A 12,358-nucleotide genomic window follows, 5' to 3' on the forward strand; every position below is an offset into this window, starting at 1 on the left:
CTGCTGACAGATCCAACAAAAAAATGCAATTTCCAGCATATCAATCCACATTGTTCTTGGGATTAGGATATAATTTGTAAATCATATGACCCCAGTGTGCTAGTAGTATACATTCGTTATTCGATAGCACATGGTCGTTTCCTATTTTTGAGCCGTTCTAGCGACCCATAATAATGTTGGTACAACAAACGGGAAGACTCAAACCTCCTGGGCCCCAGTGGAAAGTCTGTAACAAGGCCCCCTACCGGCCAAGTGTCTTTAATAATGGTATCACTTGATGTGCCATATGGATCTTTGGGTCGCTTTTGCTTCCCCTATAGCTATGCCACTGTAATAATGTGTGATTGCAAAAAAGTAAAAAAAATGTGTGCCCATGCACTGATCTATTGGATGAATATTCTGTCTTGGGCTCAGGTTATATAGTTATCGACTGGACATTCTGCTCGGAGATACTTAAAAAATTCTAGTTGTAATTGTACTAGCAAAAAAAATTAAATATACATTATATGGAAAAAACTATTAGGACACCATTCCAAATCCATAGACATTAATATGGAGTTGGTCCCCTAATGCCGCTATAACATCTCCCTCTTCTGTGAAAGCTTTCTAGATTTCGTTATGTGTCTGTGAGAATTTTTGTTCATTCATCAAAAAGAGCATTCATGAGGCCAGACACTGATGTTAGATGAGGGTGCCGGGCTCACTATCTCCATTCTAGTGGAATGGTGGTTGTGAGGTCACTGCTCTGTGTGGGCCAGTGAAGTTCTTCCACACCATTATGGACCTCGCTTTGTGCATCGGAGAGCACAGTCATTTTGGCCTTCCCTAAACTGTTCCCACAAAGACTGAATCATATAAAATTATTGTCTGATTGGTGTTGATTTGCTAAAGCATTGAGTTTTTCCTTCTCTGGAGCTAAGGGGCTTTGCCCAACCTCCGATAAACAACCCCATAGAAATATCCCTCCTCCACCAAACTTTTTTGTTGGTACCAACCCCAGACTCACCCATCAGACTGCCAGATAGAGAAGAAGTAGAACATATTTCCACTGCTCCATAGTCCAGTAATGACGCGCTTTACAACACTCCATCCTACGCTTGGCATCATACTTGGTGATGTAAAGCTTGTATGTAACTGCTCGGCCATTTAAACCCTTGTTATGAAGCTCCCATCACACAATCTTTGTGCTGATATTAATTCCTGAAGAGGTTTGGACTCTGCAGTTATTGAGTCAGCAGAGTGTTGGCGACTTTTATGTATTATGTAATTCCACAATCAGCAACCCCCCTCTCTAAGTCACTACTATATGGAAGAGTTGCTGTGGTTCCTAAATGCTTCCACTTTGCAATAATGCCACTCAGAGATGATCCTGAAATATTTAAGAAGGAAGAAATTTCCCAAGCTCACATATTACCATAGTAGCATCCTAATACAAGGCCAAACTCGAATTCAGTGAGCTCTGTAGAACAGCCCAGCCCATTCTATCACAAATGTTTGTAAAGCCAGACTGCATGGATATGTGCTGGATTTTATATATCCGTTGCAGTAAGTCTGAAAAATCGGAATTCAGTTTTTAAAAGGTGTGTCCCAATACTTTAGTCACAACATGACAATAGAATGTAGAACACATATCAAAAGTTGAACGTTAGAATTCTTTCCATTTTATTTTAAATAATTTGGAAATTGACTGCACCAGCACATCTCAAAATTTGGGACATAGTTATATAAAATGGCTGGAAAAGTAAGTGATACTAATGAAAAACAGCTAAAGGGTCAGTTTTAAACTATGTCAGATGACTGTGTATAAAAAGAGCATGTTAGAGAGGCAGAGTCTCTCCGAAACAAAGATGGTCGGAGGTCACCAATCTGTGAACAATTGCGTCTAAAAATTCTGGAACAATTTCAGAAAAATGTTCCTTAATTTAAGATTGCAAAACTGTAAATATTGGGCCATCTGCAGGACATAATATCATCAAAAGATTCAGAGATGCTAGAAATATCCATGTGCACAAGAGACAATGCTGATGGTTAATATTGAATGCCCATGGTCGGTGACTTCTCAGTGTGTGGGCTCAGGAATACGTCCAGAAATTACTGTGAACACAGGTTCCCGTGCAATCCTCCAATCCAAGTGAAAGCTCTAAAGCCATAAATCAACACAATCCAGAAATGCTGCCTTCTTCTTTGGGCCAAAATGCATTCAAAGTGGACTGAGGCAAAATAGAAAACTGTTCTATGGTCCAATGAATCAACATTTTAAATTCTTTACGGAAAACACAGATGTCGTGTCCTGCGGACTTGAGAGGGACCATCTGGCTTCGTATCAGTCCACAGGTCAAATACCTGCATCTCTGATGGTATGGGGCTGTATTACTGCCTATGGCATGAGCAGATTATACATGTTGATAGGCACTATCACTGATGAGCATTATTTGGAGGTTTTAGAACGACATATGCTCCCATCCAGACAATGTCTATTTTAGGGAAGACCTCGCATATATCAGCAAGACCATGCTAAACCACATACTGCATCCATCACAGCAGCATGGTTTTCAAGAAGAAGAGTTTGGGTGATGAACCGGCCGCCTGCAGTCCAGACCTTTCACTAAGAGATGACATTTGGCGCATTTTGAAACGAAAAATCCGGCAAAGACCCCGGAGTGTAAAGCAGCTAGAATCCTATATCCGACAAGTATGGGAGAACATTCCTCTCCCACCACACCAGCAATTGGTCTCCTTACTTTCCAGACGTTTACAGACTGTTTAAAATTAAGAGGGGGTGCTACACAATGGTACAGTAGGTAGACATGGCCCTATCCAAACTTTTTTGAGATGTGTCGCTGCCATTCATTTCAAAATGAATTATTTTTTGCAAAATGTGTAACTTTCCACTTCTGGTCTCTGCTTGAAGTTCTGTTGTTATTTCGTCCCTATTTTTTTGGAACTAAGGTTATTTGCATATACAGTACAGACCAAAAGTTTGGACACACCTTCTCATTTAAAGATTTTTCTGTATTTTCATGACTATTAAAATTGTACATTCACATTGAAGGCATCAAAACTATGAATTAACACATGTAGAATTATATACTTAGCAAAAAAGTGTGAAACAACTGAAAATATGTCTTATATTCTAGGTTCTTCAAAGTAGCCACCTTTTGCTTTGATGACTGCTTTGCACACTCTTGGCATTCTCTTGATGAGCTTCAAGAGGTAGTCACCGGAAATGGTCTTCCAACAATATTGAAGGAGTTCCCAGAGATGCTTAGCACTTGTTGCCCCTTTTGCCTTCACTCTGCGGTCCAGCTCACCCCAAACCATCTCGATTGGGTTCAGGTCTGGTGACTGTGGAGGCCAGGTCATCTGGCGTAGCACCCCATCACTTTCCCTCTTGGTCAAATAGCCCTTACACAGCCTGGAGGTGTGTTTGGGGTCATTGTCCTGTTGAAAAATAAATGATGGTCCAACTAAACGCAAACCGGATGGAATAGCATGCCGCTGCAAGATGCTGTGGTTGCCATGCTGGTTCAGTATGCCTTCAATTTTGAATAAATCCCCAACAGTGTCACCAGCAAAGCACCCCCACACCATCACACCTCCTCCTCCATGCTTCACGGTGGGAACCAGGCATGTAGAGTCCATCCGTTCACCTTTTCTGCATTGCACAAAGACACGGTGGTTGGAACCAAAGATCTCAAATTTGGACTCATCAGACCAAAGCACAGATTTCCACTTGTCTAATGTCCATTCCTTGTGTTCTTTAGCCCAAAGAAGTCTCTTCTGCTTGTTGCCTGTCCTTAGCAGTGGTTTCCTAGCAGCTATTTTACCATGAAGGCCTGCTGCACAAAGTCTCCTCTTAACAGCTGTTGAAGAGATGTGTCTGCTGCTAGAACTCTGTGTGGCATTGTCCTGGTCTCTAATCTGAGCTGCTGTTAACCTGCGAATTCTGAGGCTGGTGACTCAGATAAACTTATCCTCAGAAGCAGAGGTGACTCTTGGTCTTCCTTTCCTGGGGCGGTCCTCATGTGAGCCAGTTTCTTTGTAGTGCTTGATGGTTTTTGCAACTGCACTTGGGGACACTTTCAAAGTATGCCCAATTTTTCGCACTGACTGACCTTCATTTCTTAAAGTAATGATGGCCACTCGATTTTCTTTACTTAGCTGCTTTTTTCTTGCCATAATGCAAATTCTAACAGTCTATTCAGTAGGACTATCAGCTGTGTATCCACCTGACTTCTGCACAACACAACTGATGGTCCCAACCCCATTTATAAGGCAAGAAATCCCACTTATTAAACCTGACAGGGCACACCTGTGAAGTGAAAACCATTTCCGGTGACTACCTCTTGAAGCTCATCAAAAGAATGCCAAGAGTGTGCAAAGCAGTCATCAAAGCAAAAGGTGGCTACTTTGAAGAACCTAGAATATAAGACATATTTTCAGTTGTTTCACCCTTTTTTGTTAAGTATATAATTCCACATGTGTTAATTCATAGTATTGATGCCTTCAGTGTGAATGTACAATTTTCAAAGTCATGAAAATACAGAAAAATCTTTAAATGAGAAGGTGTGTCCAAACTTTTGGTCTGTACTGTATATAGATATTTATATATCAAGATATATATCTATGTATATAGATATATATCTTCACGCCTAGGTAGGAGTGGTACAGACAGAGGAACCTAAACTTTAATATTTTTCAGTCTGGATGTTTGGAAGTCACCACAGTTTTGGGTGGAGTTGGACTTTACTGCATCGCTATCATCATGGCATATTTTTTTGTATACAATAATATTTGTTTTATTGACCATAGATAGAAGACAGGATCTTTTAAAATACCCAGTCTGCAGGTTTACATTCTTATGACCATTCCTATTCTTATGATTAATCATTAAACAAAGCATGAATAGCTGTGACTCTCCAGCTGTTGTGTAATTCTTGGTACACACACACCCTGATACCTGGCATATGTTAGATGCATGCTATATTCTTCTATAGTAAGTATACTAAATAGAAAAAGCAGTGTGAAAAAAACAATGGAATAGTAACACATAATTCAATTAATTACTTAATATAATGGAACATTTCCATTTAATAGTTTCCCGTGATTCCTATCTTACATTCATGTTTTGTTCCAGTAAAATTGACCTTTTTCCACACCCATATCATCGGTGCAGGTTCAGTTTTTAATTTGTTAAAAAAGTTTCAAATATCCAATAAATTTTGTTCCACTTCATGATTGTGTTCCACTTGTTGCTGATTCTTCCCCAAAAAATTAGAATTTTATATCTTTATGTTTGAAGCCAGAAATGTGACAAAAGCTAGAAAAGTTCAAGGGGGGCAAATACTTTCACAATGCAATGTATATGGGGCTGTGCTACATGTCCGATTTTTTTCCTCGGACAGGGTTGTCCGTGTAAAAAATTAATCATGTCAGATTTTGATCCGAGTGTCGAAAAAAAATCGCAGCATGCATGATTTGCCTATGAGAATTAGATGTCTTGTCCGTACTTGTCCATTCAAGTCTATGGTTTATTGAAAAAAATTGGACCATACTCTGATGACATCCGAGTGTGGTCCAATTTTCACAGACTGACATAATGGAAAAAGTGGAGAAACTTTTTTTTTATCTCTCTACCTCCGAGAAAATCAGATCCCTCTCTAATCAAACTATGATTAGCATAATCCATAATCTGACTGTTTTCCTTGGATGGAGATAAAACGGTTGTCTGCTCCTGCCCTTATGGTTACTTGTATTGTTCCTTTCTCAGTTTAGTGTTCCTTTAAAGAGGATCTGTCACTACTTCTGACATGTCTGTTTTAAGCCTTATTCAGACATCTGTGTTTCTCACAGATAGAACATGTACCCATCATAGTCTATGAGGTTATTCACATGCCAGTGTTTTTTGGCAGACCGAAAGGTCCGCAAAAAAATTACAGCAACATTTCAGTTTTTGATCAGAGTCACGGATTCTACCTACCCGTACAAGTCTATGGGTCTGTGCAAATCATGGACCGCACTCCGATGGCATCCATGTGCAATCTGTATGCTGTCTGTGATTAACATTGCAAAGTATGAGAAGTTTTGTATTTTATTTTTCCATCAGTGAAAATCACGGATAAAACACTGATGGTAAAAACTCACAGAATGCTAGAAAAGTAAAAGTGCTCAAAGAAGAGTAGCGTCTGAACCAAGAGGTATATCCCCCTACAACAGTAAGTACGCTTACCTTGTGATGTGTGTAGGACACAACGCCTCATAGAGCCGAAGTCCAAAAACCAGCTGATGTTGCCAATCCTGGGAAGGCAATGAATAGGTCTCATAAGAAGTCTGGAACTGTACAGGATAAATTCCCTGTGCTGCTTGGTAGAATACAATATGATTCCACGGAGGTAGTAGGTATAGGTTTACTGGTGTGTAATGCGCAACGCGTTTCTGGGTCCGACTGGTCCCTTTGTCCGGAAAAGCACAGCTACAATAGATCTATGAATTTTGCTGTTCCTGTTATTCTTCCTAAAAATGTATGAATAAATTTACAAGTGGGTGTTACTTTTCCCTTTGTTATAGGGGTGTGTACTACACAGTCCGCACTGGTTGGATATTGTCAGCTTTAGTAGGGACACTATTGAACTAGTAATACCCAATCATCAGTTTTAGGACAATGTTTTAATACTAGGATGTACTACTACGACTTCAATAGAGCTGGCATGCACGCTTTTGCTTTCAATGATATGCCATAATTGTACATAACAATTAATATTCCTTTAAAAGAGCAACTAGACTTTATTTAACTTAACTATTGATTGGCCTTTCAATGTTTGCTTTTTTATATACAGTATTGTGCAAAAGTTTTAGACAGGTGTGAAAAAAATGCTGTCAAGTAAGAATTCTTTAAAAAAATAATATTGCTAATAGTTTATTTTTATCAATTAAAAAAATTCTAAATGAATGAACAAAAGAGACATCTAAATCAAATCAGTATTTGGTGTGACCTCCCTTTGCCTTCAAAACTAAATACATTTTTCTGGGTACACTTGCACACCGTTTTTGAAGGAACTCGGCAGGGAAGTTGTTCCAAACATCTTGGAGAACTAACCACAGATCTTCTATGGAGGTAGCCTTGTGCAAAATGTTTCTGTCTCTTCATGTAATCCCACACAGACTCGATGGTGTAGAGATCAGGGCTCTGTGGGGCCATATCATCACTTCCAGAACTCCTTGTTTTGCTTTATGTTCTAGACTGTTCTAAATTACAGAGAATGTATAAGTTTTGAACTCGTCACCAATTTTTTAAGGAAATATATTTCTAAGGGTGCTATTCACATGAAATTCTCACCAGATGTTGGTAAAAACCCATCCAATCCACATGGGCAAAGAAATCATACCAAAGATGTCCATAAATTAAATTATGTGTAATAATGAGAAGTGACACAGGGAAAAAGTATTGAACACATGAAGAAAGAGAGGTGCAAAAAGCCATGGAAAGTCATGAGACTAGCTGAAATCTATCAGTAATTAGAAAGCAATCCTGCCACTTAGTGAAAAATAATATTAGCTGGTTCATCTGATGGCATATAAAAAGGGGTCTCACTACCAATGTGCCACACAAAAAAAAACATCTCATGATGGGTAAAACCAGTGAGCTGCCTCAAGAGCCAATAACTACTTGTGGAGAGCTACAGCAAGACCTGGAATCAGCAGGTTCAATTGTTTCAAAGAAAACAATAAGTAATGCCTTCATGCACGCTCACCACGCAAGACTCATTGTTGAACAAAAAGCATTTTTAAGGTTGTTTAAAGTTTGCTCAGCAACATTTAGACAAGCCTGTGAATTAATGGGAGAATATAGTCTGGTCAGATGAGACCAAAATTGAACTCTTTGGATGCCATAATGCACACCATGTTTGGAGGCCAAAAGGCACTGCATATCATCCCCAAAACACCATACTAACAGTAAAGTTTGGAGGTGGGAACATCATGATGTTGGGCTGTTTTTTTGCACTGGAAAACTTCATATAACACAAGTCTGCAAAAAATAAAATTTCAAGAGCTGTTTTGGTTATTCCACATAATCTTTGTTTTTTGGTGGACTGAATCTGAAAATGACATCCGTTTTGTCCTAGGACATCACATTTCCTGACAATTTAGGTAACTATGTTAACTAAAGCAATACTGCAAAATAAATGAAAATAGACTTATAAAATTATTTTTTTATTACAAATTTTTCATAAAAATCATTTTTGAACTGAAATGAGCTCAACAACACTCACTAAAATTGATTTTTGTTTCCCTGTGAGGCTCCTCTTGGTACATTTACGCTTGTGTGTAGCATCTGGAATGTCTCTCTGAAGCATCCAACAGTAGTCTGCCATCATTGTAATGCTCCATTTTCCCTGGTATCTTCTTTCCATCTCTTTAATGTCCTGATTCACCTTGCTCTTCACTCACAGCTCCCAAATTTTCAGGAAAGTAGTCAAGGTGGGAATGGAGGAAATGCACTTTCAAACTCATTAGGCAACCTAAAGTTTGAAATGCTTTCAGCATTCGTCCTATGATCTTTTTGTAGTCAGGTTCTTTTTTATTGAATAAAAATTTCTCTACAACCTCTTCAAATGCAATCCACCCTTCTTTTTGAGGATCCGTCATGGTATTGACAAACTCTTTATCAGCTATAAGCCTTCTAATGTCTGGTCCGACGAACACACCTTCCTTCAATTTTGCCTCTGAGAGGCTTGGAAACTTGGTGACTAAGTATTTGAAGTATTCCTCATCTCTTGGAAGTGATTTTACAAATTGCTTCATCAAGCCCAATTTTATGTGGAGAAGTGATAGAAGAACTTTATAGGGAGGTACCAAAGTTTCACGGAGGACATTTTTTTCACCAACTGTGAGCACCTTCGGCTGCCAACTCTTGTTGGTCCAGTGATTTTGTCAGTCTCGACTGTCCCACAGACACAGAAAACAAGGGTATTTGGTAAACCCAGCTTGTTGCCCAAGCAGCATGCACAAGACCCTTCAAATCTCCACACATTTGCCAATAGTGGTCTTCATATTTAAGTTTACGAAGAACCAAGTTCTCGTAGGTTTCCTTCAAGTGTACGGAATGACCTAAAGGGATGGACGCGTAAAAACCACCGTTGTGGAGTAAAACTGCTTTGAGACTTCTTTTTGAAGAATCTATAAAAAGACGCCATTGCGCTGAATCATATTGGATTTCGAATTGACCCATCAAACCTTTGATATCAATGCAATAAACCAACTTGTCTTCCTGGGCAAAGTAAGGAACGAACTCCTTTTCACGATGTCTGAGCCATGAAAAAGACAGTCCTGGTAACAATAAATTCCTGCTTTTGAGCCTTGATCCGAGTAACTTAGCGGCATCTTTGCGAAGATTCAAGTCTCTTACTAAATCCTTCATCTCCTTCTCGAAAAAAAAATTTGGTCTTCTATCATCTGCAAAGTCAGAACTTGATTCGTTATCTGGTTCAGGTATGATTCCACCTTTATCAGAGCTAGGTATCTCTTCCAAGGTAGCAGGGGCCTTGGGTACTGGTATATCTGTGCCATGGGTGATGGGACGAATTGCTGAGTGAAGATTCGGGTATGAAATGGAATGCTTCCATTTGGAATTAAACCCTTTCACATTGCATGAACAAAAGTAACAGTTGTCACTATAGTTCTTTTGCTCTCACCATACCATAGGAATCCTACAACGGAAAGCTTTTTTCTTACCCTTGAATCAATTTCGGAGGTCCTCAACACACCATTTGCACACTTTGAGGCGCCCAAACTTTATCTTGATCTCCAAGTTTTAGTCCGAAGTATGCAAAGTATATTTTTTTCACAAAATCTGTAATATTCAGCTGTTGATTCAACACTGTATATTCCCCACAGATGAAACAGAAACAGTAAGGCAAATTAATACACTTCCACAAATCCATAACGTTAATTTGGGGAAACGCGGTTGATGAATGCAATTCCAATGCAAGTTTCTTGAAAAGCATAAGGACCTTTCATTATGCCACTAACCACCTGACTGCTACCAGCCAATCACGCAGTTCCAATTGATGTTAATGGGGAAAGAAAATATGCTGCCTGCCGATGATCCACATCAGAGTTTGCAGGAGAACCTATAGGTTTGTGGCAAGTCCTGACGTTTAGGATTTTTTTCAATATTTTTTTCGTTAGCAAAACACCAAAATACATGGAAATTATATGAAGTAATCAAACAGCTTTTTAGTTGCAGACCTGTGTAGTTGAAGGAAGGATGAATGGACAAATGTGCCGACACATTCTTGATAAAAATCTGCTGTCATCCACCAGGATGATGAAGATGAAACAAGGGTGGACATTCCAGCAAGAATTTCTTTGCTTGTGTGGATTAGATGGGTTGTTACCCACATCTTGTGAGAATTTAATGTCAGTAGCAACTTTAGAAATATATTTACTTAGAAAATTGGGGACATGTTCAAGTCTTATTTCACCCGCTGTATATTATGTGTATATTTGGAGTTGTTGTCCTGCTGAAGAATAAATAGGAGCCAATAAGATGCCTCTCTGATGGTATTGCATGATGGAGAACACAATTCACCCTGACCAAATCCCCAACTCCATTTGCTGAAATACAACTGCATATTTACAAGGCACCTCCCACATGCTTCACTTTTGCCTGCAAACACTCATTATCTTAACTCTCTCCAGCTCTTTGGCGAACAAACTGCCTTCTGTTACAGCCAAATATTCGCCATTTTGACTCACAAGTCCAGAGCACTTGCTACCATTTTTCTACACCCCAGTACCTATGTTTTCGTGCAAAGATGAGTTGCTCGACTTTGTTTCCTTGTCAGAGGTGTGTTTTTTGGGGCTGTAATTCATTCATAAAGACCACTCCTGGACACATTTCTCTGAAAAGTAGATGGGTATAGCTGGGGTCCACTGGTTGCTGCAAGTTCTGAACTGATGGCACCTTTGGACATCTTTTGAACGGAAGCATATGCTGAGCTAAGTTTCTTTGGCAGACCAATGTGTCTACGACCCTCAACGTTGCCAATGCCTGTTAGTGCTTAGGCACATTTTTTTTTTTTAAAGTCCCAGATATCCCCTTTAAGGAGCTTGAGCTAGACAGTTAAAACAGCACTTCTCGATAGTGTTTGGGAGAGAAAGAGGAAAAATAACGTAATGAAGTCTATTACAAAAATGTATAATTTTGCAAAAGCTGATCAATAATTAAATTTTTTTTAAAACGTTTAGCCACTCTTTAAAAAGGTTATCTCATTTTCAAAAATTGGTAAAATTACAAAGTGCTTATGACGCGCCCTGGGCCTATGTGATGTAGCGTTGCGCACGCAGGGACTACCCGGAGCCGGATCTGATAGGGGTAGTAGTCTCGTGGCGGTGACCCGGTCCGTGCCCAGGGAGTCAGACTAAGTGGCGGTATATTAGCAGTAGATGTAGGACGACTACGCCACCCGTTGAATGCAGCTATGGAGCTGCCGCTGCAGGGCAGACCGCTGAGGCCGGTGGAAGGATGGTGCAGCGTGGATGGTATAACCCCCAACGGGAGGGGTATGGCCTCAGGGCAGCCGACGTGGATGATGGGGGTAGCAGGAATCACTCAGAGACGATGCGGTGTAGTTCAGGGTCTTTACTGGTGACAAAGATAGACCCTCCCGGAGTACTGGCTAGCGGTCGGGGCCTGGTCAGTCCTTGAGCAGATGGGATCCCCCTTGGCCAGGCGGAGTTGTAGGCCTCCCCAACTAATTGTACTCTTCTGGCTACCTTGCTAGAGGCGGGTAAAGGTAGCCCACGTCCCTGAGTGTACCGTGTGGTGCTCACCCGTATGGCCGGTGACTCGGGGCCTTCTAGTGGCTTCCGCTCCACGACGGCGGTGCTGGTCCCACGCGTGTGACCGTGCCTTCGGGTTTCTTAGCCAGAGGACCTGAAATCCCCTGCCGGGCGGTTTCTGCTGCTGGGTCTGGGTTAATCCCCACAGCCTCGGACTCCGGGTCCGGTGGTAACTCTTCAATCAGGGCGAGCTCTACAGCTGCCAGCCCCTGACTCCTTTTAGCACGACTTCCCCAGAGCTCCTCATCTCTCTTTCCTATAGCTGCTTCTCTTCTTCTCAGCTCTACTCTTCTCACTAACCCTGCCTCAGCCCCAGCTTTATATAGGGGAAGTCCTTCCCCTCCCAGGACTGGGCAGGAGGTGTGGCATGCATAGGATTCCTGACCAAGAGACCTCCCACCTGCTCTCAGACATAACATTGCTGTTACTGTGGAAACCAGACCCCTGGGGTGCCACATTCCCCCCTAGTGAAATTTAGTACTCCGGGACTAAACATATTTTTAGAAAAACATAA

At 40.7% G+C, this 12,358-nt stretch overlaps 1 protein-coding gene across 11 annotated transcripts in view; it reads left to right on the forward strand.

Moving 5' to 3' along the window:
• Positions 1–12,358, forward strand: part of MAP2 (microtubule associated protein 2) — a 304,763-nt gene that overhangs the window by 114,607 nt on the left and 177,798 nt on the right. The gene's annotated exons all lie outside the window — the stretch shown is intronic.

Source organism: Phyllobates terribilis, unplaced genomic scaffold, assembly GCF_046119375.1.
Source record: "Phyllobates terribilis strain yellow unplaced genomic scaffold, ASM4611937v1 Scaffold_9__5_contigs__length_417890890, whole genome shotgun sequence".
NCBI classification, from domain to species: Eukaryota; Metazoa; Chordata; class Amphibia; order Anura; family Dendrobatidae; genus Phyllobates; species Phyllobates terribilis.